This window comes from Arachis stenosperma, chromosome 10 (assembly GCF_014773155.1).
Source record: "Arachis stenosperma cultivar V10309 chromosome 10, arast.V10309.gnm1.PFL2, whole genome shotgun sequence".
NCBI classification, from domain to species: domain Eukaryota; kingdom Viridiplantae; phylum Streptophyta; class Magnoliopsida; order Fabales; family Fabaceae; genus Arachis; species Arachis stenosperma.
In genome coordinates this window covers 25,539,969-25,565,797 of record NC_080386.1, presented here as the reverse complement: position 1 = coordinate 25,565,797, position 25,829 = coordinate 25,539,969, and the positions used below count along the sequence as shown (strand labels likewise).

The 25,829-nt window shown below is 34.5% G+C and overlaps 1 long non-coding RNA gene and 1 pseudogene across 1 annotated transcript; one reads left to right on the top strand and one right to left on the bottom strand.

Annotated features, from left to right (window-relative positions):
• Positions 1–226: 226 nt before the first annotated feature.
• On the bottom strand, positions 227–24,877 carry LOC130956904 (probable LRR receptor-like serine/threonine-protein kinase At1g05700; annotated as a pseudogene).
• LOC130954196 (uncharacterized) lies at positions 2,756–3,166 on the top strand. Its single transcript, XR_009076218.1, has 3 exons — positions 2,756–2,896; positions 2,973–3,035; positions 3,115–3,166. It is a non-coding gene; the product is annotated as an uncharacterized LOC130954196 (long non-coding RNA).
• Positions 24,878–25,829: the final 952 nt, after the last annotated feature.

Below are 25,829 nucleotides of genomic sequence, written 5' to 3'. Positions count from 1 at the left end.
TATACTCTAGCATATGATGCAGTTGACCAGTGTGAATCAATAAACAAAGTACCATACGTCTCCCAAATTTTCAAACGTGTGCCAATTGCCACAATATATAAGACTTCTAGGTATCTTATCAAAATAAATAACCATATTCAATAAAGTTAAGGTTGCCCATGAAGAAGCACAAGTGATTAGGATGCTAAATAATAATATTCATTTCAGTTTCATAATAGTTGGTCCTTGTAACTCTTCTTTCCATGTAAAAGTTGTGTTTCCCTTCCAGAAAGTTTCAACTTTACAAACAGATAACATTTCTACCTGGCTAAAGAACTCTCTCCAATTATTATTTCAATGGAAGCATCAGTTGTATAATTACATAGATCATGAAGTACATTGCTAAACAATCTTTCAATTCAGTCACCACTTGAGTCATGGTTGGCCTATTAATGGAACAGGATTTAACACACGCCATTGCAGTCTCTAAGGCCTTCCTGACTGAAGCAGGGCAGAATTATCCATTTGATTATGTGAGTTCTTTCCTCAGTTTTGGATATGGCAGGTTCGCCAGTGATGATCTCATGAAGAACAACACCAAAGCTAAAAGCAAAACAAGAGTTATTTCAATCCAACTGGTTGGTCTCTGATGAAAAATAGGAGACAAAGTGACAAATCAAGTTGAAATGGATAAAAAATGATAATTATAATCACTGTGGATACATGTGTGTCTTCTTCACCAGAAAAGATCTTTGACAATTCAAAATCACCCAACTTAGAGTGCATGTTTGAGGTTTGATATCTCTGTGCACAATTGGCAACCCTACAGTTTAAAAAGCCCAGACTAAGAGGATCGCCAAGTATGTAGAGATTCAACAAGTTCACAAGGCAAAAGTTTTTTTCTAACCTTCAGCATCCCAAGACTTTTCCACTTTCAGCTACACCTAAAAGAGAGTGGTTTTTGTAAGCAGTTCCTATTTCTAACACCTATAATATATAGGGAAGCCATCATTAGAAGAACAACTAGTTTATAAAGTGTAGTAAACCAAAATAACTACATAATTGGTCAATAAAGATTCAACAAAAATGTTTTAAGTTTGAATGTTCATTGTATGGAATTAGTTAAGATAAGTCTCCATTTGACATAAACTCATGGACGAGGGCCGCATTGTTCCCTTCACGGTATCCAATTAGAGCAGTCAAGCACTTGTGGTGAACTTTAACAAGGAGTTCCGCCTATAAATAGTAAAGCATGAAGAATTTCTTTAGCTTAAGTTAACAAGTAAGTGCCTATTTTCAATGGATTGTTTGTAGTTGTATGTTCCTCTGCCTGAAATTGCTGGTTCCCTTGAGCTGAAGCCTGAAGAGGAGAGCATCTTAACAGCTACTTGAGTGTTACCTAAGCAGCCATGAAATACAGTTCCAAATCCTCCTTTCCCAAGAACCTGTCCAAAGTTGTTGGTAATTCTCAGAACTTCCTCGTATGTAACACCTTGCTCGGTTTGGAATGGAAGCACCTTTTCTAGTTCAAGGTAGAGGTTGCTATACAGTTTGTGCCCAATTAAAGTTACAACAACAATAATATAACAACTGTTTTTTCTATCTATCTAGATTTGTTATTTTGATGATGCATGCTTCTCTGTAGTACCTACCTGAGTGTTTTGTTTTGTATATCAGTGTGGCTATCAATGTTACATTCACCATTCTTGAATTAGTGAATGAGTTCTAATGGGATTGTTCCTGAAAATTAGTGATCCGTTCTTGAATTTGTGAATGAGTTCTAATGGGATTGTTCCTGAAAGTTGATTTCCTTCTAGCTTCCTGCCATGCAAAAAGTATCCATTACCTTTAACAATTGGTTAATACCTATACTTCGAAGAAATCTTAATTAAATTACTAGGCTTGACTTACAGAACTGTCAAAGAATGAAGTTGAGATAGGAAACCAGGCTGATATGAGATGACACATAAAATTACATTGAAATTTTTTTTTTCTTTTGAGGTCAACAAAGATCAAACTCTAGACTTTTAAGTGTGTGTTTGGATTGTAGTTGGTCAAACTGGAGTTTGAATAAAAGTGATTTTATAGAATTAATTTTGAGTAGATCTAAGTTTATATCAACATGATTTATGTTTGACAACCCTATACCAAAATTGATTTTGATAAAATAAATATTATTTGGATAATATTAGTTAAAATTACTTTTAGATAGATAATTACTTAAAAGAACATAATATTAAATTATAATGTTATTTTTTTATGCATGTTTAATTTTTTTATATTTTTTCTTATATATTTTTTATATAGTATATTTTTAATACTCTTAGTACTCTTTTTTAGTACTTTATAATTTTAACTATTATTATTGTTTATGGTTAATTTTTTTGTTTAATTTATTTTACTTAATGAAATCAATAAATTCTATTATAAAAAGATAATAATAAATATAATACACAAAAATTATAACTATAAAAATATATAATGTCAAATAAAAAAATTAATAAAAAATATAAAATAATAAATAATAAAAAAAAGTTTATATAGAGAGAAATAATAAGAATGCTATAAATAATACAATAACATGTACAAAAGATAAAAGTAAAAAAAAAAAATGTTGAATGTAGTGACTAAAAACATGTACAAGTCATAAGAACTCGAATACTATGTCATAAAATCACTTCTTCTAAAAGTTTAAGAGAAACATGAATAATTATATGTCTAACACAAACATGCAGATGCAACCACTAATTTTAATGGTTTCAATGACAACTTAACCAGGTGAAGCTATCATGAAAATCAAGAAATCTTATGGGATCAAGAAGCACTGGCAAGGAGATCCTTGTTATCCGCAGCGTTACACATGGCAGGGTATTAACTGCAGTCTTGGAGGTTCTGGTCAATTCAAAATCACATCCTTGTAAGCTCTCAAAGCTTTACACTTGTTTGTAAATTTTGTTTTCTTTCTTCTCTCTTCACCGGATCCTTTTATTTAGGAACTTATCCTCCACTGGATTAACTGGCAAAATAGTGATCGACTTGAAATCACTGGAATATTTGTAAGTATCTGATCTTAGAGTCTAAAGTCTCATATCAAGATACTATTAATTTATTATTCTATGCTAATCATTTCTGCAGGGATTTGTCAAATAACAGATTAAATGGGGAAGTACCTGATTTCTTACCTAACATGCTGTCATTATAAATCATTCAGAGGTTTCATGTGAAATCCTACAAGTTTAACACTTGCTATGAAGACATAGCAGGAAATGAACTTTCTGGAAAAATTCCAGCAAAACTAATGGAGTATTTGGAACCGTCTACCATGGCTATGTAAGTAATACTCAAGTTGCTGTTAAAATGTTATCTCCTTCAACTCAGGGATATAAGCAATTTGAGGCATAGGTAGGTATAGCAGTTAATATTCATGTTCATGTATATATTCATTCAAACATTAATATCATCAAGTTTTTCGAAAAGTGAGTATATCACCAGAGTTCACCACAAACATTTAACTGCTCTCCTTGGTTATTGCTATGAAGACACCAACGTAGACCTCATCTATGAGTATATGGAAAATGGAGACTTAGCTGAATATTTATCAGTTAAATCTATGTGAGGTGCACGAGCATCTTAAACACTTTTCATTGGCATTTATTATAGAAAAGTAATAACTTTTGTTTGATAATTATATGATTTTTAAAGTTATTCTATTAGTATTTTGATTTTTTTGGTTTCATGACTTTTGTAGGAAAATGTTAGGAAAAGAAAAGAAAAAGCACAAGGAGGAACCAATAATTGAAAACAAATGAAAAAAAAAAATTTGTGGATGCTGTCACCCTAATCTCTTCACACTCTAACAAGCATAACTTGAGTTACAGATGTCCAAATGACACGGTTCTAACCATATATAATAGATTACTCTCTGAACTCATGGCCCTAAACATCGTGAAAGTGGCGCTAAACATCAAATCGCATCCCACTCACCATTCCATGCGGGAGTCCCAGTGCTAAATGTCAGACAAACAGCAAAGAGTCACGAATATCATCAAAACTGGCGTCAAACGCTACCCAAGTGGCACTAAACACCAGCAATACGGCCCAAAGCCCAATTTCATGCTAATATAAAAGAAATAGTGGGACACTCTCTCTCTTCCATCTTTCATTTTTTTAGTTTTAGGTTTTACATATTAGATTATGATTTCAATTTTTTTGCATTATGGACAACTAAACTTCTATTGTTAATGTTAGGAGCTCTATTTATTTTGATGGATTAATATTATTGTTCTTCTATTTTGATTAATACATTAATTTTTATTTAAGAATTGAGTTTCATTTTTCATTTTAAGAATTATAGTTTATTGGAAAATAACTCTTTTTTGAATTGAATTTCTTTGAATCTGAAAAAAGTTAAATCATGGAAATTAAAGTTTGAAACCCTTTTCTCATAATTCTTCGATTACGTGGATTTAATGTGATATGTGACATATAATCAAATTATTTTTGGGTTCTTAAGAATTGTGTGATCTTTAAACCAAAGTTTGAACTTAATCTTTTAACACAATTAATTGATCAAGAAATTAACAGTTAATTAGGTTAGAAGAGATTGAATTGCCAAAGAATTGAAATTCCATTACTTAGGGTTTGCCATGAATTATATCTTTGCATGATCAAAGTAAATAGCAATAACTATTAATCCTGAAATTTAAATATTTCCACACTACCTTAACTATCTTTATCATATTATTTTTTTGAGGAAGTATAAGGAGCAAATGGAGTATCTGTACAATGTGTACAATGGGATTTAAGGATGTTCGATTTAGTAGGATATCAGATGTTTATTATCTCTGGTATCCAGATGGTTATTCTAGATCGTATAGGTGTATTGTGTTTGAGAAATTAGTAATATTTTATGCTGGATGTTCATTTTTTAACTCATATTGGGCCAAATAAATAGCCCATTGTACACCTTGTACAAATATTTAATTGGCTCCCTAGTAGGATTCTATTTTTTAAACTAAATTTAGTTCTTGTTTAATTTTCGAGCACCGCTAGGGAGACAATGAAATATGTATACAATGGGCTGTTTATTAGGCCCAATTAATATTAATAGAAAGAATTAACCCATTAATAACCATAATCCTATTATGGCTGTTTAGTTTAACATACCACCTAATTTCTCATATTTACACTTTTTCTCCAAATCACCCAACCCTTTTGTTTCGGCGTTTTTCCCACCCCCCACACCCAAACACTCCCAATCTTTGCACACACCAGTAACGGCGCAGAACCTAAACCCTCCCAATCTTTGCACACACCCAAACCCTTTTGTAACCGAGGAAGGTCACCCATCAACCCATTAATCCTCATCATTGGCATCAAGAACGGCGCGCACTTGGTCCTGAACATCCCGCCGTCTCTGCAACGGAGCCGCTGGGCGCAATGCCGCCGACCAGGAACGCAATCAAGGAGCCCTCACCCACGAACCAAGCAGCATCAGAGTTCTCCTCGCGTGGGCGCTTTTCTCTCCTATCAATGGAGCAGTCGACCTGGGAAAAAACACCCACTTGCTCGTCAACATACAGTTCACCGGAAACACAAAAAACATTATCTCTAGAAGAATCATAACCATCCAATGTAAGTGGATTTTGTCGTTCATTTTTGGATTGGTAATCGCTGTTGCATGTTTGAATGTAAATATATTTTGTTGATTAAATCCCTGATGACCCATGGTGAAAAAGCAGTGGTTGCTGTTTATTACCGCAGAGACTGTGGAGTATGTAGTTAGTTTTGGATCTTGATATCCTTGTTGATTTAATTTTGGCGCGGAAAAGGTCAAAAATGTTTGGGATCGTGTTTATATAGCAGTCAAATTTAAATCTTTTTTTTCCTTTTCCGTGTGGACCATGTGCATGCAACGTGACATATACTGGCTGACCATTGTTGAAATTTGGTTGATATTTGTTGGATGGTTACTTTAATAGTATATTGGATGGTTAATCTTCAATTTTTTTTCCTAGTGTCGTCAATTTCTAATTATTGATGTGTTCTTATTGCCACTGCAACCAAAGAATTAGCTGAAATTGTTGTTATTGGTTTGTAATAAAGTTAAAATAATTTTCATAATAGGCCTGGACCGTTAGATTTTTAAACCTAAACGACAAAATTGCATTTAGGATACTCTAACAAGGTATTATATGTTGTATGAATCTAAGGAAAGGTTTGATGCACTTGAGGTGCAACTTGTGTGGTATGCTGTTTTGTGCAAAGTAAATGTGATTATGGGTTTATTTATTGTATTTTACATCAATTTCTAATATTGCCATCGTTGTTGATAGATGATGTTAACGCTGGAAGATTGTGATAATTTGTTTTGTTAGACCGTGTATGATATGTGGTTGTTTTTGATGTGTTTGTAATTGATGGCTGTGCTCCTCCTCATGGGTTGTGAGTAACTTCTTTTGTACAATTTGGATGGTCGCCTTGATAGGGTATTAGATGGTTGGATTACATATTTGCTGCTATGTCTTCATGAGTTAGCTTTTTATCTCATTTATAGATGGTGACAAAAGGGAAATTGTGAGGTTTGATCTTTATATGAAACATGCTATAATCTTTGTGTCCAATATTTTTTATTTGTCTGAATATATAAGTATGATATTGTCGTGCCATATAGCGTCCAATGATTAAGTTTACATCAATTGCAATGTAATATAATGCTATTATTTACGTGATTTGGCTACAGTTTACCAGCTTCTTTTGTAAGACTTTACGACTCAGATTGCCGGCTGAATATTGCGTGTGTAAATGATCACGGTGCTCGACCAAACCAATCCCTAAACCGGCCGAAGACACACTCAGATGGGTAAAAAGGTATCCCATTGATTACATGAATAAATGAAATTAGTTGGTTATTTTTTATGAAAATATGCTGATCCTTTTTTGTTTTGCTCAATAGAAACTAGTTGAGACGCGATGCTCACCCTGTTACATTAACAACTTATTTACCCATTTGGAATGACATAATGAGCATGCTAAGTTAGCGAAAATTGAGGCCATTGGATTTGACTTCCTGCGCCGGGTACCACAATGGCATGTGAAGCAGAGCATCATGCTCCAACTAGCTAGGGCCTATGACGTGGAGACAAACACTCTAAGGGTCGACGCCGGGAACATTCGCATAACCGCCAAACTTATCGGCAATATATTCGGCATACCTTCTCAAGGTTAGTGTAAGTTATGTAAGATGTAAAACTCTCGGTTCGTGGTTATGCTTTTTCCCATGTTGACACGTACTGATTGTGGTAAATTGTTTCATTTCGCGCAGATGACCCAATACCGGTATTGCAGAAAAAAATGAATCAAATTTGGCAATAAAGAGAGAATTTCAGAAGAAAACTACAACCCAGTTGTGGGACTTTCTCTTTGCCTGTCCGATGGAGACCGAGCAACAGAGGATGACCTTTAGAAGATACTTTATCATAATTGTATTGAAGATGTTTCTTAACCCTACAAGCCAGCAGACTATTTCTCCATGGCACCTCCCTCCGATATTGGATGTCTCTAACCCAAGAAGATTTCATTGGCCGTATCAGATATTAAAGTGGTTGCGGGATGCGATAAGAAAATTCCAAGATGAGAACAGGAAAACATGCGGCGGGTGCATGTTTGTGTTGCTGGTATTGCAAATAAATTACGTAAATTTCAAAATGATCTATGGCTTTATGTTTAAGTCCTAATATTCAGATTACTTGTGTATAGGTTTTATACTTTCACCACCTAAAGCATGGTCCAGTGCATGCATGTCGTGTACCCGAGCCTTGGATTGTTGAATGGACCACTAATGAACTTGATAAGAAGGCCGACCATGTTATCTCACAAGTTCAATCTCTACTAGTCTCTTTTTAACAGTACAGTGGAACACAGATGCAATTGGAGGTTCACGTTGATGTTTTTCATCTATTTATTGTCCCATGTTGAACACACAGGGTTGCATAGTCAACAATGCAAGGAAACAGAAAAAAGGAGAAAACAGACTCCTAGTGAAGCAATTAACAAGAAAGGAAGGAGTAAAAGACCCCAAAAGGACGCTGACCAATCACCGTCTATCAAAGGCAGTACTACATCTCAGCCAAGCTATATGGAGTCGGATAAGGTGATCTGCTTTCTTTATGATATATTGTGCTTATTTAATTGTATCCTTACTTATCCGAGCGGATGGTTGATTCTTATCATATAATTTGCGTGTACAATTTTGGAAAGTTACTTCAGTATGTGGCTGCATGGTTGGTTTTGATGTATGGTGTTTATAAATGAAAACTTTGAAGAGCCGACTTTAGTGACCGTGAATCTATTTACATGGTTTTATTTTTAATGCTTGTTTAAATACATTTGTCGTGTCTTATTTCTGTTGAGTTCTTAGTTCGGTTGAGTTTGGTAATTAAACAGATGCAGCTAACATGCTCAACTTAGGTTCTGATCTGAACTAGATATATAACTTATGATTTATTTATTTCCATAGCTTCTTATGTTTCAAATAATTTATTTATGCGGCTACCAAGTTGATGGAGTGTGTGAAAATAGTTTGCATTGTTGATTGGTGTGGTTGTATGGTATGGTTTTATCTTGAATGCTTGTTTGAACACATTTGTTGTGTTTATATTTGTTAAGTTCTTAGTTCGGTTGAGTTTGGTAATTAAACAGAGACAGCTAACATGCTCGACTTAGGTTCTGATCTGAACTAGATATATAACTTATGAGTTATTTATTTCCATGGCTTTTCGTGTATGAAATAATTGATTTATGCGGCTGCCAAAATGATTGAATGTGTGAAAGTAGTTTGCATTGATGATTGGTGTGGTTGTATGGCATGATTTTATTTTGAATGCTTGTTTGAATACATTTGTTGTGTGTTATTTTTGTTAAGTTTTTATTTGGGTTGAGTTTGGTAATTAAATAGATGCAGCAAACATGCTCAACTTAGGTTCTGATCTGAACTAGAAATATAAATTATGATTTATTTATTTCCATGGCTTTTCGTGTATGAAATAATTGATTTATGCGGTTGCCAAGATGATGGATTGTGTGAAAATAGTTTTCATAGATGATTTGTGTGGTAGTAATTGAGAGCTTTGATGCTCCACGAAGGACGTTCATGGTTTTTGTAGCCCTTTTGAATGTTCACTTTAGTGGTGTTGTTGATGTTCGCTTTAGTAGGGTTTTGGATGTTCACTTTAGTGGTATTGTTGATGTTCGCTTATGCTCATGTTTTTCATTCAAATGACAATATCTATTATGAAGAGTTGTAGTATTCTTAGTGCAAGTGATGATATGTATGAATATACACCACAGGAATACAGGCCTGGTACGAGGAGAAAGTTGCTTATCCGCAGAAGTCGATCTAGAATCGGCACCAAAAAAGCAATTCCAAGAGAAAAAAACCTAGTAAGCAATGTTACACTATTGGTAGTCCCGGACTCTGATGAGGATGACCACATGCCGCTTGCTAGAAGGATACAATTATTCCAACAGCGGCCTCGGCCACATGATGTAGAACAAGCAGAGCCCGTGTGCAAGGGCAATCATGAAAGTCCACAAGAAGAAAACACTGAACACATGGATGCATCTCCACACACGCTACTAGCAGCACATGTCCAGCTCAGTGACTATGATTTTGACCGGTTAGTAATTTCCAGCTAACCATGCTGTATATTTCTCTTCTTTATTTGTCATACCCTGCCTTGTGATTAGCCGTCTAGCTAGTCATAAATTGTTGTTTTAGCTAACTTCATGTCGCATTCCTTTATAGTGAATTCGACATCTCGATCGTTCAGTGTCCTGAATTTGAGGAAGTTCTGAATAATGTTGAACATGGGTGCGAATCAAAGGCCATAGTTATGCAGCCCCTACAAACTGTATTACCCAACAAATCAGGCTACCATACACCGAGTCCAGAGAGACCTAGCTTTTCACTCGGTTTAACTCAGTTTGAGAAGACTCCAACCCCTTTCCCGATTCAATCAATTCATCCAAGCCTAAAAAAATAAGGTTGGGGGAGACTAAGGAGAAACAAATCAGAACATGGATAGTGGACTCGTCATTGAACAAAGATCAAGATTTAGCTAAGTATGAAGGACGGTACTACATGGTATTACAAAGGAATGACTTCTTGTCCTTGAAACCCTGCAATTGGGTCAACAGCTGTGTAAGTAGGGGTGTAATCGGTTCGGTTTAGGATCGAAAACCAACCGAACCGACCTGATCGGTCCTATAATAATACCAACTATTCGGTTGGCTGCTGGTTAATCAACCGAACCGAACCGAACCGAACCAACAGCGGTTTGGTTCGGTCGGTTTTTTCAGTTTTTTTACACCTATTGATCAGAATTAAAATTATCATAAAATAAAGTTTAAAACCTTCAATAAACTAGAATAACAAGAGTATATCACATCCAAATTCAATACAAATTCAACTTAATTAAACATAAAACAAAGACAACTAAAAATGTCTAGCAAAACAACAAAAATAAACACACTTTAAACTGAAACAATCACTTTGTAACAAATAAAAACCAAATAGCCACCATGCTTAATCTGAATCCACATCAGACTCATCATCATCTTCTCCGGTTGGTGCAATTTCTACAAAAATAAAACAAAAAAAATCAATATATATTATAAACATAATATAGATTATAAATTATAAACATAAAGCATAAAAGGAACTACAATTTTTTTTTTTTGCATACCTAATTCAAGTTTCTCAAACTCTTCAATAAGCTCCTCAAAATCAGTTGTCATTCGGCTGTTCATTGCTTGTTGGCTGCATATATATAAACATAACAATGAAAAATTAGCATTTTAACTCATCAACAGCACCAAAAATTATTAATTGTAGCATTCAAACTTGTGAAACATATTAATTATATGCAGCCATATATATGCACTTATGCAGCCATGTATATGCACTTATGCAGCATAAATTATTACATGAAGAAACAGTAAACCCATGTGCCATGTACCTATTTCTAAGCTTCATTGTGAAAGAACCATGGTTCTAAATTAAGTACTGCAGTAATCTTCATTGTGAAAGAACCATTGTGAAAGAAACAATAAACCCATGTGCCATGTACTCTTTATTTTCTAAATTAAGTAATCTTCATTGTGAAAGAACCATTGTGAAAGAAACAGTAAACACATGTGCCATGTACTCTTTATTTTCTAAATTAAGTACTCTTTATTTAATCTTTCTGTGTTAGTGTTATCAAACCTGCATCAAAGTAATTATTGGTCTTTTGGTCTAGAAAAGACTAAAGAGTACTACTATTCACGTTCATTTTTATCTCTAAACTTGATTTATTAAGTATGGGATAATGCAGATATAAGGACATGACAATGTTTAAAAATTTGTGGCTAATTACAATATCCCAAATCCATAACTTAAAGAAAAAAGAACACCAAAAATTAAATTATGAAGATACTTAAACAAAAAAAGGTATCCAAATCCCTCAGCTTCATAGACAGAAAAAGGTAAATATCTAATAACTTACAATAAATTTTGAAAAAACCAAAGATCAGGGAGACAAAACCAGTCCTAAAGATTAATCAACGAGAAAATTCAATTAGGATTCAAGTGGTCAGGCAGTGACTAAAGTAGGTCAAACATCTCTGTAAGCACCAAATTTTTTTATTTAAGTTATATGAGTTAATATTCAGAATAAATTGTGAAAAAATCAACGAACAAGAACATTGTGAACACTGAATAGCAATAGCAACAAACTTTCAATCAGCCCACCAACAAACTTTATTTAATTTTTTATTTTTTATTTTCAATTCAACGAACAGCAACAGCAACAAACTTTCAATCAACCCACCAACAAGAACATCTAATAAGTAATAACTTGCAACAAATTGTGAAAAAATCGAGTTACCAACCTCAGAAGACGACATTGTGAGTTGCAGAAGAAGGCTCGGCGACGAAGACTGCTGGACGGCAACGAGGACTGCTCACTACTGGACGGCGATGAGGACTGCTGGACGGAAGAACGGCTCAGACCAAGATCGACGACGGCGAGACGATGGCGTGAAGACAGCTCTCTGCAACGCCCGTGATGGAGATCGACGACGTCCTTCACGGCGACTCGACGACGGCGCTCTCAGCTCTCTGGCTCTCTGGCTCTCTCAAGCTCTCATTCTCTCAGCGTCTTAGGCAATCAGGCATAGAAGAGAAAGATGGAGGTTGTGACTTGTGGGGGTGTGACTTGTGTTGTGGCTGCGCTGAGTGAGTAGGGATTAGGGGTTAGAGGATTGCATATTAGGTTAAAGGGTAAATGTGTAAAAATAAGGTTTCTGAACCAATATTTTGGTTCGGTTTGGTTCGGTTCAGTTTTTACTGAGCCAACCAAAAACCGAACCAAACCGATCGGTTTAATTCGAAAAAAACAAAAAAAAAACTGATTTTTTCGGTTTTCCTTTCGGTTGTTGTAAATTTCGGTTCGGTTTTGCGATAAAATTCGGTTTGGTTCGGTAACTTACACCCCTATGTGTAAGTATATGAACTTGATCATGCGTTTTAATTTCCTGTCTTTATATCGGGATATAGTTTACAATTGCTAGATAAATTGTTTAGGTAATTTAATGGATGTGCTACTCTTTCAACGACACTGAATCATCTAGGTTCAAGCGAGATTTCTATTGCGTGTCTCCAGGCATCTTGGTAATTACATTCTTCTAATTACACAGTGGAGAAGTTTTTGTTTGGATTCTGACTATGTGTGTGGATTTGCAGGAATCAGTGACACGAAATGATAGTCTGGCTTCATTTATTGACGGTGTGAGGCCAATTTATGCTGGTCTTAGTCCAAGCTTCGGTGAGGATACAAGGTTCTTTGACAAAGTAGTAGCAGCAAAGAGAAAATGGGTAAGTTGCTTTTTCAGTTATGAAATATTTTACCATGATTTGTATATGTGGCCTCACGCGGTCTTTGGATTCAAATATTAAATACATGGTTAAAGTTGATTGAGTTTACTATAATATGCTGTTGGAAATGGGTTATCCCATTATGTGAGGATGTTGTGGTTCTTGAATGCTCGAGGTAGATCAAATATGCTTTTTTTTCTTCAATTTTTTTTCTAACGAGATAGAGCTATTCATATGCACTGTTTGTTGCAGTGGTTATTTCCTTATTGTCGGGGGTTCATTGGTGGGTATATGCATTTAAGGTGAATGCGAAGCGAATAGCTATACTCGACAGTTTGCATCCTGCACCAGTAGATGATGAACGAGATAAGCTCGATGCATATGTGGTAATATACTATACTTTTTTTATTTAGTATGCAGCTATATTATCTAATATGATAGCATGTTATAGGATATTTTTTCGTTCCATGATTTTCAGGAGAGACTGTGTGAGGATATGGCAAGCATTGCTATTCCTGCCTTCGTTCGGAGTACGTACAGCCTAGCTCATTCTTACGCCAAGGTCCCAATGCAACCGAACAAGTGAGATGAAATTATAACCCAAATTCGAGAATTTTTAAGTTTTCTTTAACTAATGTGGCATAGCACGTTACAGGTTTTTGACATTCTAATTGCAATAGTATTTTATTTTCTTGTAGCTTTGACTGTGGCATGTGCGTTATTAAACTAATGGAAAGGTGGACAGAAGATCGTGAACTCTACGAATGGGACGAGGTTTGTTAAGTAAACATTTGCCCGGATGTCATTATTCATGTTGTATGAATATCACTGTAACGGTTCTTAATACCAAATCGCCTGATAAATGTTCTCTCAGGATTCACTCAGTTCAAACAGGATGGAATTGATGCTTGACATTATTTGTGGCCAACACAATGTATTGATTCACCAGCTTATTTCATTTTTGGAGGAAACGGTTAAACCTGTTCGGCGCAATGCACCACGGAACAAGAAGAAGGATGGTAGTTCACCATACACTGCACCTAACATGAGGTCATTGATTGAACGTGCAAAAAGATTACTGAAGGGGACAATGCGCAAAGGGAGGAAGAAGTTGCTTACTTAGGTTTAGCTCCAGTGAATGAACTACATTATTGTGATTATTTTACTTGCTGACGATATGCCTACGGATTTATTTATGTCACATTAGAATTACATGATTCCAGGATGAATTTTTTTGACTCAACATTAAAATTATACGTTGGTTATGTTACCGTGTAAGGGTCTTTGTTTTTTTGTAGCTTAGATTCCCGGAGTTATCAAAGTTGTATAGTAAAGTAGTCATATTTGTTCATATTAGACTATGGGAACAATAACCATCCATAGATATAATTAAACTAAGCATCCTATAATGTACTATAATGACCAGCCAGTGTAACTTGGTCAAAATTATAACATAAAAAATCGCGACATATACAAATACCCACAAATAAACATCCATGCGAAGAGTGAAATTGAACATCCGCTCAAGAATAAGAAATTGTTATTTTTAAATTTGATTCGAAGTCTTGATAAAAATAAAAAAATTTATAGTCACCTCGAGTGTAAAAATAAATAGTAAATAATTTTTTATATAATGTTTTACATTTTAATAATGTTTATAAAATAATATAATCATCATAATTGATAATAAATATAATATATTTTCCTTTTCGTGTTAATTTATAATGAGTTAAATTATTTAAATTAATAATAGAATATTAGTTAAAAATACATTTGAAGTTAATACCATAGATATAAGTTTTTATTAAACTAAGATAATTATGTTTCGTGTAACTATTAAAAATGAAAGAATATTGTATATTAAACAAGCAAATATTGTATTTACTTCTTACAGGCATATTAGGCAAATCATTAAAAAATTAGGAATATATATGTTAATGCACTTTTAGAACATAATAAAAATGCATTAAAAAAAATAATGACCTTTTATTAATTGAATAATGACCTTTCACGTACAGCTACCATACTATAGTTATGAAAGTTGCTGCTGATATGCTTAGCGATTTAGTTATGCCACATTAGAATGACATGCTGATATGTTTAGGGATTTATTTATGTCACCTTAAAATGACATTAGGATGAATTTTGTTGTTGCACAGGACAAGAATTTATTGGTTATATTACCGTAAAAGACTCTATGGTTTTATTTCTCTTGCAACTTAGATTCTTATGGTTATCAAAGTTGTTTAGTAAAATAGGCATGTGTGCGCATATTGGAGTAGGCGATCAATGACCATCCTCAAATACAGTTAAACTAAACATCCTATACTTTACTGTAATGAACATCCAGTGTAACTTGGTCAAATTAATCAAAACAACCAATTGCTGCACATAGAAATTCCCACGAATACCCATCCATGCTTAGGGTGAATACCGATACTCCGAAGTAAAAGAAACACCATGGTGTATACTCATTATGCATTCAATTCATTGGAACAAAATAACACAAAAGGGTTCACTCGTGACATTAACATGCTTCATGTAATCAATCCAATCTTATTCTCTGATCAACTACATAGAAACTTAAACACTATATGTTTATCTCATGAAACCAGCCTCTTTCACTAATCTTGAAAAAAATGAATGCATTGTATAACAAATCTTAACTTTTGCTAAAGGAGCTTAACAAAGACATGAAGCCACCAACTTGTTCGGGATCAGCCCAGCCTACAACACCACCAAATTTTACATCTTGAGTTGACTCTGAACAAACCACCTGGTTAACAAAACAAAAGGTCAACAGTTAACTTCTTCCATAGTACTATACCAAATAAAGATGTTGGGTCGAGGTTGATACACACATTTACCGGGGGGTCATGCTTATTTTTTCTCCGAGCAGATTTTTTAAATGACTTCTCCAGGGCAACGCCGAGCCTCTTACTCTTTGGCCGGCCCTTTGTGTTGACCTTCGATGAGGCTTGGATGTCCATCACAGCGGCAACGTTCGAACTTGTTGAGCCAATATTGTTGTGGGAGTCCGCCACACTCTCAGACCTCTTCTTGACACGGTGAGCAGTCCGCTTAGCTCTTGTTTCTTCCAGAACAGCATGAAGCAAGGCTGTTTCTTCATCGTCGTTTACAAAATTCTGAGCAATGTTGTAGAAGTGTGCACATAATCTCTTGAATGCAACATGACTTTCATCCGACCGACTGACATCGTGACTACTCTTGACATAAGTATGCTAGCGCTTTATGTTCTTGCTCCAACGAAGGAGAACATATCGATTAGGTACTTTATACACCTTGTAAGAATGGAAGACTTCAAGACAATGACATCATAACACTCTTGAACTCTCAAATAGATTACACTCACAACGAACCTCCTGTGTGGATCGATCGAAGTGGACATCGTACAAAACACAAAGAATATTATCATTCACTAGTTTTTCCTCTTCAACCTTCATGCATACCACTGGCCCCTCTTCAGCAACAACAGAGACCCTACAATTAGCCTTCTTGACAAACTCAATTTGAACATCCTTAAACATGCAGGTAGTGTACTCCTGCTGAAATTGTCTCTCCATAGGTGAGGTCATTGCACAAGGGATAACCCTCCTCGAGTCTGCTGCATCATCCTCCAGTTTTCTTTGCTCCTTAATTCCAAGCACATTGTCATATTCGTGAACAAATTGGATCAAGCTAGTCCGACTGTGTAAGAAATTTTCGTAGAATGAGTGCATGCTTTCACTCCTTTGCGTGCTCCTCAATGCAGCCCAAAATTCACCCTTGAAGTATATTGGGACCCACATGCATCGATCATCAAAGAGGTCTACATAAAGAAAAAGAAACTTCTTATTAAATTATATAAAGCCACCTACCAAAAAGATTTCAATTAATGAGCAAAAAATAATTGTACACTAACAGACCTGACAGCCATGTGTTGTTATGTAAGTTGTGCTCATCTATGAATTCATACCAGTTATCCTCAAATGACTTCTCGGTCCGAGAGTTCCACACAATATCATTGAACTCATCATACAACTCTCTGTACCGGCGATAACCTCCAAGCTTGTACGGTAACTTCTTCATAATGTGCCGATGCACCACCGGTGGCGTGTATCGAGTAACACATTTTTTATTGCACAAAAAATGGATTTGCATTGATCGATAATGATTCGTTGTGGAGCAGCTCCCATGCACTTGACCCATTGACGGAAAACCCACTCATAACTTGGGATTTCCTCATTTCCAAGAAGAGCACAACCAAGAATGGTTGACTTACCATGGTGGTTGACACCGACGAACGACTCAAATGATAATCCATGCCTACATGCAAAAACAGCGACAAAAAACAAATATCAGTCACGACCAAACTAGGGAAAAAAAGAAGAAAACAAACCCCATAGTAACTACTCCATACTTGTTTGTGTTGTATGTGCTATCAAGTGACACAACATCTCCATAATATTCGTACGACGCCCTACACCTTGCATCCACCCATATTGCACTCCGAAATTTATACTCATCGTCCAAATTCACTGCATAGAAGAAGTTTGGATTGATGTCCTTCATTCTCATGAAATAGTTCATCATCTCTCTGACATCCATGTTGACGTTGCTGGTTCGGAGCCTAACTGTAATATAGTTTCGTAAATCCTTTTCTGAGTATCTCAGGCTAGATGGCCCCCAGACTCATTTGCCAAAGCTAGGAAAGTCTTGTTTGGTCGAATTCTAGCCTCATCATTATCCTCGATCACGCACTTCGCATGCATGATCAGCTTCATATACTCATGGTAATGCACCGCCTTTCTCGCTGAACATAGGTGCAAGTGACTCAACTCCACCTTGAAGAAAAACCAGTCTTGCGTCTCCTTGTCAAACTTCACGTATATCCTTGCCTTGCACCCGGCGGCTGAGATCCTGTTCTTCCGTGTTGACGCTTTGACATGAGACACACAAAACCCATCCCTATTACAGTGAATAGCTTGGTTGATGGGTTGATTTGTGATCTTATCACAGGTTGTTGTCCGTATCTTAGTTGCAAACCCGACTTTCTTTGCGTATGTCATATAGAATTTATGAGCCATTTGCAATTGCTCAAACCACATTCCAACACATGGTATTTCATCTTTTTGAAGGCCATCGTGATTTGGTACCTAAGCATCAAATTTATTAAAAACATAAAAAAAATAAAACCGTTAATGTTCAAATCAACCATGCGGTTCAGGACTACCAAAAATTAAACTTGAGTCCAAATCTGGTGACCAGGATCCATCTCTTCACTTCCAACCTGCGAAAGATCCAAAAGTGGTATGTCCTGTAATCGCAAAATAAACGAACAAATGTAAAATCAGGATGGTTACTGTCCCAAGCATTATAATACAGGATGAAACTAGAATCCAAACCTCGTAACAAATATCCATCTCTTCACTTCTAACCGCAGTAACATCTAATCTTGGCATGGCCTATAATCATGAAAACAAACACCAAAAATCAGATTCATGAAAACTATTTAGATAATCCACTAGTAAATGAGATGCACAAAAATCCTTTCCAAACTCCATAGATAAGGATACAAAAATATAATTGGACCGCATCATCCTACCCATATTAATTTGGAAAAAACATGCATCGGTATCACCTATTGATAGAAACTAAATTTCTTATTTTATTTAACCTATTATATAAGCATTTTAACTACTACTATTCTCTGTGCTACATTACACTTTGTACCATTGATATCAAAAAGCAGAACATACAACCAACATGCACTTATTTCATTACTGAGTTTATGAATCCAATGTAACTAAAGTGGCATTTTAAATGCATATGCCATCTATCATGTATACTCATACATATATTCCGAATATAAACATGCATGACTCTTATTATTCTATTTAGCTTACATTTTCAGGAAAAGTCTTAACAATAACAATGCAGTTAGTTTTATTTTATTATATTTAACAATATCATACACTAATAATATTATTCTCTAGGCATCAAGTACATCATGGGTGATTACTTCTAAACTAGCCACTTGTCCATTGTACCAATTAAATTGCTTATACATGCTGGTTTAAATTTGCATCTTAATATTCCATGACTAATTAACGCACTCATATCTTCCGTACAAAGATGAACATCTAAATCTTGTATAAATAAGCATCCATGGTGAATAATTCAACGAACCATTCTCACCTTATTAGACTGCTGACTATCGGCGACAAAATGATCTGGAGCTTCTTCCAGTGGTTTCGATGGATTGTGGTCAGGAATGGATGATGGAACATGACACAGAGACTGCACGACCTTACACGCCATTTACGAACTACCACGCGGTGATGGACGTATCAAAAGAGAGACACTATTAACTCCTTTATCTTGTATGGTGAATAAACCGAATAGACCACAGGCCGGCTGGGCAGGTGGACTTGATGCGGTGCCGCCAGAAGGATCCACACGTTGGGAATACGCTTCTAGGCGTTCACCGGTGCGGACCTCAACGTCTCCGGGAGCGACTTCCAGTGATAACACACGAGCCAGTGAGAAGATGAGATAGTAATGTCGGCGAGAGGGGTTGCATTCTTGGTTCTGTCGGCGCCATTCATAGAGAAATGATCATGGTTTATGTTTTCGTTCAACTGAATCCTAATTTTTTTAACCATTCAAATTAGCAAATCTTCATAATTAATTATTGTAACCATAATTCAATTTTAATTTCAATTAAACCCACATTACCCATAATTTAATTTTAATTTCAATTAAACCCCCATTGTATGCATTGTATAATAAGAGCATTGGTTTCTCATACTTTTCCTTAATTTTCTGCTTTCATGTTATTTATTATTGAAATCCTTATTTTTTATTGTTTGACTAAAATAATCAATTGATTATTATTCATAGAGACATTAAATCGAGAAACATGTTGCTCAATGGAAAACTTGGTGGTGAAATTGTTGATTTTGGATTATCAAAGATCTTCCCTGATGAAGGTGACACCCATGTGTTCACAATTATTGCCAGCACACATCTGTATGTTGATGATCAAGTCTTGTATACAAGATAGTATCATGTTTTGGGTTGTTTATAAATTGATTTGGAGCTTCAATTCTGTTATATTGATGCAGGTATTGTGTGCCAAATAGGTTGAATGAAAAAAGTGATGTTTCTACTTGAGCTGATTATTGGCCAGCCTGCAATAACTAAAAATGAAGAGAAATCTCACATCACACAATGGGTTTGTTCTATGCTGATCGAGAAGAAGACTAGTGATCATGGATCCAAGGTTACAAGGACTATTTGAGGTTAATTCTCTGCAATGGCTTGTGTTACCCCCACTAGCACAAATCAGCCAACTATGAGTGAAGTGGTGATGGAATTGAAACAATGTAGTTCATTGAAAATGGAACATAGCATAAATGATTGATCATTAATAACCATAACGCGCCTACAAAAATTCTTAGTACAGTGTCGTATAGAACCATAATCTGAAAAAGGATCATTTAGATTCTCTCTCGGTATATGTACTAGAATTTAGAAGCCAAATCTTACAGCATTCAGCATATATAGCTAGTTAGCTACATACTACTACGAGCCTCAATATTTAGCCTTTTGTAGCAAAGAAATATTACTCTCCAATTAATTAACATATTATTGTAATACATCACTTTCCACTTGCAATTGTGTCTTAATCTTATTTAATATTACCCTATTAACAAGCTTTATCCTAGACAATCAAGCTCTTCATTTTGTACATTCACAAAGACTAGTTCAACCGATGAATCTCCATTACTTTTGTTGCCACCACCACCATATTTTATTCGACTTAATTTCATTGCCAAAGCGTTCTTGAGTTCAATCAATATCTCACTCATGATTGGTCTTTCATTAGAGCTTTGTGACACACAAGCCATTGCACTTTATACAATAGTCCAATTAATAGTTCTTTTTTCTAATATAATATTACATAATTGGATCCACATGTAAAACTATTTGATAGTATATTACCTCTGCTTAAAATTGCTGATAACCTTGAACTGAAGATTGAAAAAGCATCTTCACTGCAATTGGAGCATCATCAACATATCCCATATAAACTGTTCCAAATCCACCTTTACCAAGGATTTGATAGAAGTTGTTGGTGATTTTAAGGATATCAGAGTATGAATAGATTTTATTCTTGAACTTGAGTGATACATCATGGTCTTGCTTGATCTCCTTTGGAGTCTTTTCTACTGCCACCAATGTCAATTAATAAATTATCATGCAAGTATATGGATTTTGCAATTAATGTAGTGAGATTCATATCTATTACCTTTGGTTTTTCTCCTTTTAAAACTCCAGCCTACAGCTGTGGCATACTAAGAATGGCTTTGTCTTCTTTTTCTTCTTTTTTACTTTGCATTCTCCATATTCACATATTAGATATGGATTTTGATCAACACTATCATAGAAGCATGCATTATGTTTAATTCTTAAGAGTTCCAGAGTTAAGTTTACGTGTGATTAATCTTAGTCTACTTTAAAAATTAATATGATGTTAATAATAATTTGTTGAGTTAAGAAATTAACAATATTAATTAATGATGACAAACATTATTTTTGGGTAAAATAAATAATTAATGTTGAGTATTAGTAATTGTATGTTGCTAATTATTTATTAAATATTGCAGGCCAAAATTTAGTTTAGCAGCCCAAAAGGTAGAGGTCTAATCACCCACATCAATCTATGTTAAGAAGAAGTCAGAAGTCAAAGGTAATTTTCATTTCCTTCTACATGCATCTCATTTTCTTTTCTTCATCTTCAACTCTCTGCCAACTCCATATTGGGATACATGGAGAGATGAAGTCTGTTTCCTCACTGCTGTGAATCGGTGGTCACAAGTGTGTCTTGGGGACCAAGTTATTTTTTAATGGTCAAGATCTGGGTTTACCATTGAGGATGTCTGTTTCTGTTGATTTGTGGCTTTCGGTCAACAAGAGAAGGTCAGAAGCAAAGTTCCTATTTTAAGGATAAATGGGAAAAAGTGAATGGCTGAGTTGGTGAATCACAGAGCTCAAGAAGTTGACCTAGGAAGAAGAACCCAGCAACATGCAAGGAGATAAAAGAAGACTTTCTGTTCATTCAAAAGCAAGGAGAGAAAACTAGTGTTATTAAGGTTTTGTTCTGTGAAGAGTTCCCTGAAGAAGTTTCTCTACTTGGATAATGCTTTCTTTCAAAGAAGCATTCGGCCAATACTGAAGAACTAAATCAGAGGCTTGCAAATCTGGTTTATCACATAGCAAAGAGGCTGTTGATGAAGTCAATTTCCTTCATGTTTTTACAGATTGTATTTTACTTTTTAATGTTTATCTTTCTGTAATTTCTTGAGTGAAAAGGCATATTGAGAGAGCTCAAGTAAAAGCCATGAGTGAAAAACAAAACTGAGTGACACACTTGAGAGAAAAGCCTAGAGTTATTTCAGATTTCTTTAAGTTGATTAAGTGTCTTATATCTTGTACTTGTTAGGTATCCCTTTCTTAGTTGGGTTAGCACTAAGAGTGAAGAGTTAGGCATTAGTATAGCCAATGTCAAGTTAGGTTAGAACTTGAGTGTGAAAGGATTGGGTCAATCCTGTGAAATTGGTGTATGTAATACTTTTAACTATAGTGGAAATTCCTCCATTGTTATGGAGGAGATTGGACGTAAGTTGCATAGCACAAGGCAACCGAACCAGGATACATGCTGGTGTTAGCTTTTCTCTTCTCTGCTATGTTATGTTTTCTGATATTCATGAGACAAAAATAAATTGTCTCATAAATTTCTGCTGCTGAGTACAAAAAGAATCAAAATTGAAAGTTTGTATTAAAGAGTCTTTTCAGTAACTTAAAAGGAAGGCATAGATTCAACCCCCTTCTCTAAGCCTACCACAACCTTCATAATTACATAAAAAAAATTATGACTATTTTCAACATGAAAATATTTATTTGTGTGATTTGAAATAAAATAAATTTAATTTGATATTAAACATTTTTTAAGTATTTTTTACGGAAAGCTATATTATTTACACAAATTTAGTATACATATATTTTATCAGCATTAAAAACAAATTATCAATTTGTTTTTTCAATATTTATTATCCGATAATTGCTACTGTTTTTAAAAGGTGATGCTCTATCAACTGAGATCTTTTGATTCAAGCGGCATTTAGCTTCTTCTAAGAGATTTAACAAGGCGTAGAAAACTATGGAGTAATTGCCTTAGAGACTATAAACAATCAAAGGCAATTTGGTATATGTTGGATTCTAGTATCCTGGACTCGACGGCTGGTACTGTTCCTGACGAGTGGTTTTGGAAGGCCTAGCTAACAATAAGGCGTCTTTCAGTGCAGGGCTTTGGTGGGTATGGAGACATAGGTGCAATGACATATTCAATACTGACAATCCTTAGGCAGACCACAAGGTTATGGCCTTGCCAGAATTATCGCCAAGGACTTACAGGTTTACAAGAATCGAAACAATGTCTTTAGGTCTCTCCGAAATTTCCTGTGTTGGGAACCACCGGCAAGCAACCGTTTTAAAGTTAATTGTGATGCAAGCTTGTATCTGGATTCAAATTTAGCGGGATTTGGGTGTATTATTAGAGATTCTAAAGGAGATTGGATCTCGGGCTGCTCCGAAAGTATATTCCCCCTAATCTATCATCAAATGTGAATTATTTGCTGCTTTGAGGGACCGGTTTTAGCTTGGGATTGCGGTTTGAGGGATATTATATGTGAAACAGATTGCCTTGACATTCTGCCCATCATGCATGATCTTACAAGTGGATATTCATCTGAAGTAACAGATTTGGTTCACAAGATTCAGGAACTCTTATCTTATCCTTGGCTTGTTCACGTTGAGTGGGTGTTTCGGGAAGCAAATAGAGCTGCGGATTTGATGGTTAAATATAGTGCTAAGAGTAACTCTAATCATGTTATTGGTCTGAGCCTTATGTTAATCTCCAGCAAATTATTCGTTCGGATATAGAATAGAGTTTGCTTTGTTTTTTTTCATGTTTAGATAAAAAAGGTGATGTTTAACTTTCAAAAACATTAAAAATTAATATCTAATTTAAAAAATATAAAAACAAATAATTTTTAAATAATTAAAATTTACTACAAAAATAAGTTAAACAAAAATTAAACACCAATTTATAGGTACTATAAAATTGATCTTATTTTTAATATAAAAAACGTATAAAATGTACATTAAAAAATATGTATATAACATTCTTTAAATAAAGTTAAAAGATGAAGAGTATAGAAGGAAGATTTCATGAATAAAATTCATACTTGAGTGATAAGAAACCTTCGTTAGATTTCTCAAGTAATGTTAATGGTAATGAACCACTGAGGTTATTGTCAGCCAAGTTCCTGCCAGAATAGTAAAACTGCTATAACATTCTTTTCTTTTTTTGTTGGGTCATTTATTAGATGAGCTGGAGTAATAAAACAACAAAAATATTTAATAAAAAAATACAATTATAATTTAGTATTTATAATTTAATATTTATTAATTATTATAATAATTAATAAATATTAAATAAAATAAATGTTGACTTTTTTTTTCTTTCTTTCTAGCATGATTGTAAAACAATTTACAAGATCTTTAAGTTTTGTAACTGAGAGAGAAATTTTGAAACTTGGCCATTCAAGTCGTTGTTTGATAAATCCCTAGAAAAACAACAAATTTAAATGGAAGCAAATTTTGTATTTAGATTATGGGATGAACTCACAACTTTTCTAGCACAGTGAGGTGTGAAAAAAAAGGATCTATAGCTCCCGTGAATCCACTAGAAGATAAATTCCTGCATGAATAGAAAACAAAGATTTAAATAAAGACATTTAAAATGTGAAATGAACTAATAGTTGTTAATTATCTATAGGAAGTGACTTCCAAGGCAGTAATCCTAGAGGATTCATTTAGATGAGGAGTACAATTGAGACCGTCCCACTCCCACATGTAGCCTGCCGGCCCGCATGCCACTCTTCTCTTATGGCCAAACCATAGACGGACTGGATCCTTGTGATGGCATCCACTAATAGTAGTAGTATTTATTATTTTTAATTTCAAATAATATTGGGTTGAAGAAACTATTAAACAAACTAGGATATATATAGATTTAACAAATACATCTGCTTGGAATATATCTGATTGGTAGAATTGAATTAATCCATAAATTTTGATGGCGTATATTTATGTATTCCTGTGAAGTTATATGTATAATCTCTTCGGCCTTGTATCTGCCGGAGTTATGGTCGATTGCTCCAAAGCTCACTGTATCCCACTTGTTAATTCCGAGATACACATCAAACTCTAGAAAACTGTTAAGCCCGTCGTAGCAAAGGTGGATTAGATATTTGGAGCCCATTGTGATGTTGTTTATCTTGTACCAATTTCTTTATTCTTTCGGAAAGTTTCTCAAAGTCCACAGACAGTTGCTGTGGTTTGAAGATGTTTGTGAAGTTAGATTTCACTGATTTAGGTATAAAACCAGCATCTGAAATATATTGTTAAGGTATATCAATAACCAAAAGGTAAAATAACAAATCAATTTTATTTACTTTAAAGTTGACTTGGACTGACATTTATAACAAGTCGTCAAAATAATAGCAATAATTATCAACTCCTCCCAAACAGTGACGGACCCAAAAAATTTATATTAGGGGGGCAAAAATAATATATATTACTATCAAAAAATATATTAATCTAAATTTAAAAAAATAAAAATACACATTAATTATTCGAATACAAAAAAAATAAAAAATTACATATAATAAAATAAAACGAAAAATATTTTTTAAAATATTTTTTTATTACTATTTTTAAAAATAAAAATATATATATTCTAAATTAATAAATTGATCAATTGATTTTAGAAATTTATATGTAACATAATTACATATAATAAAAT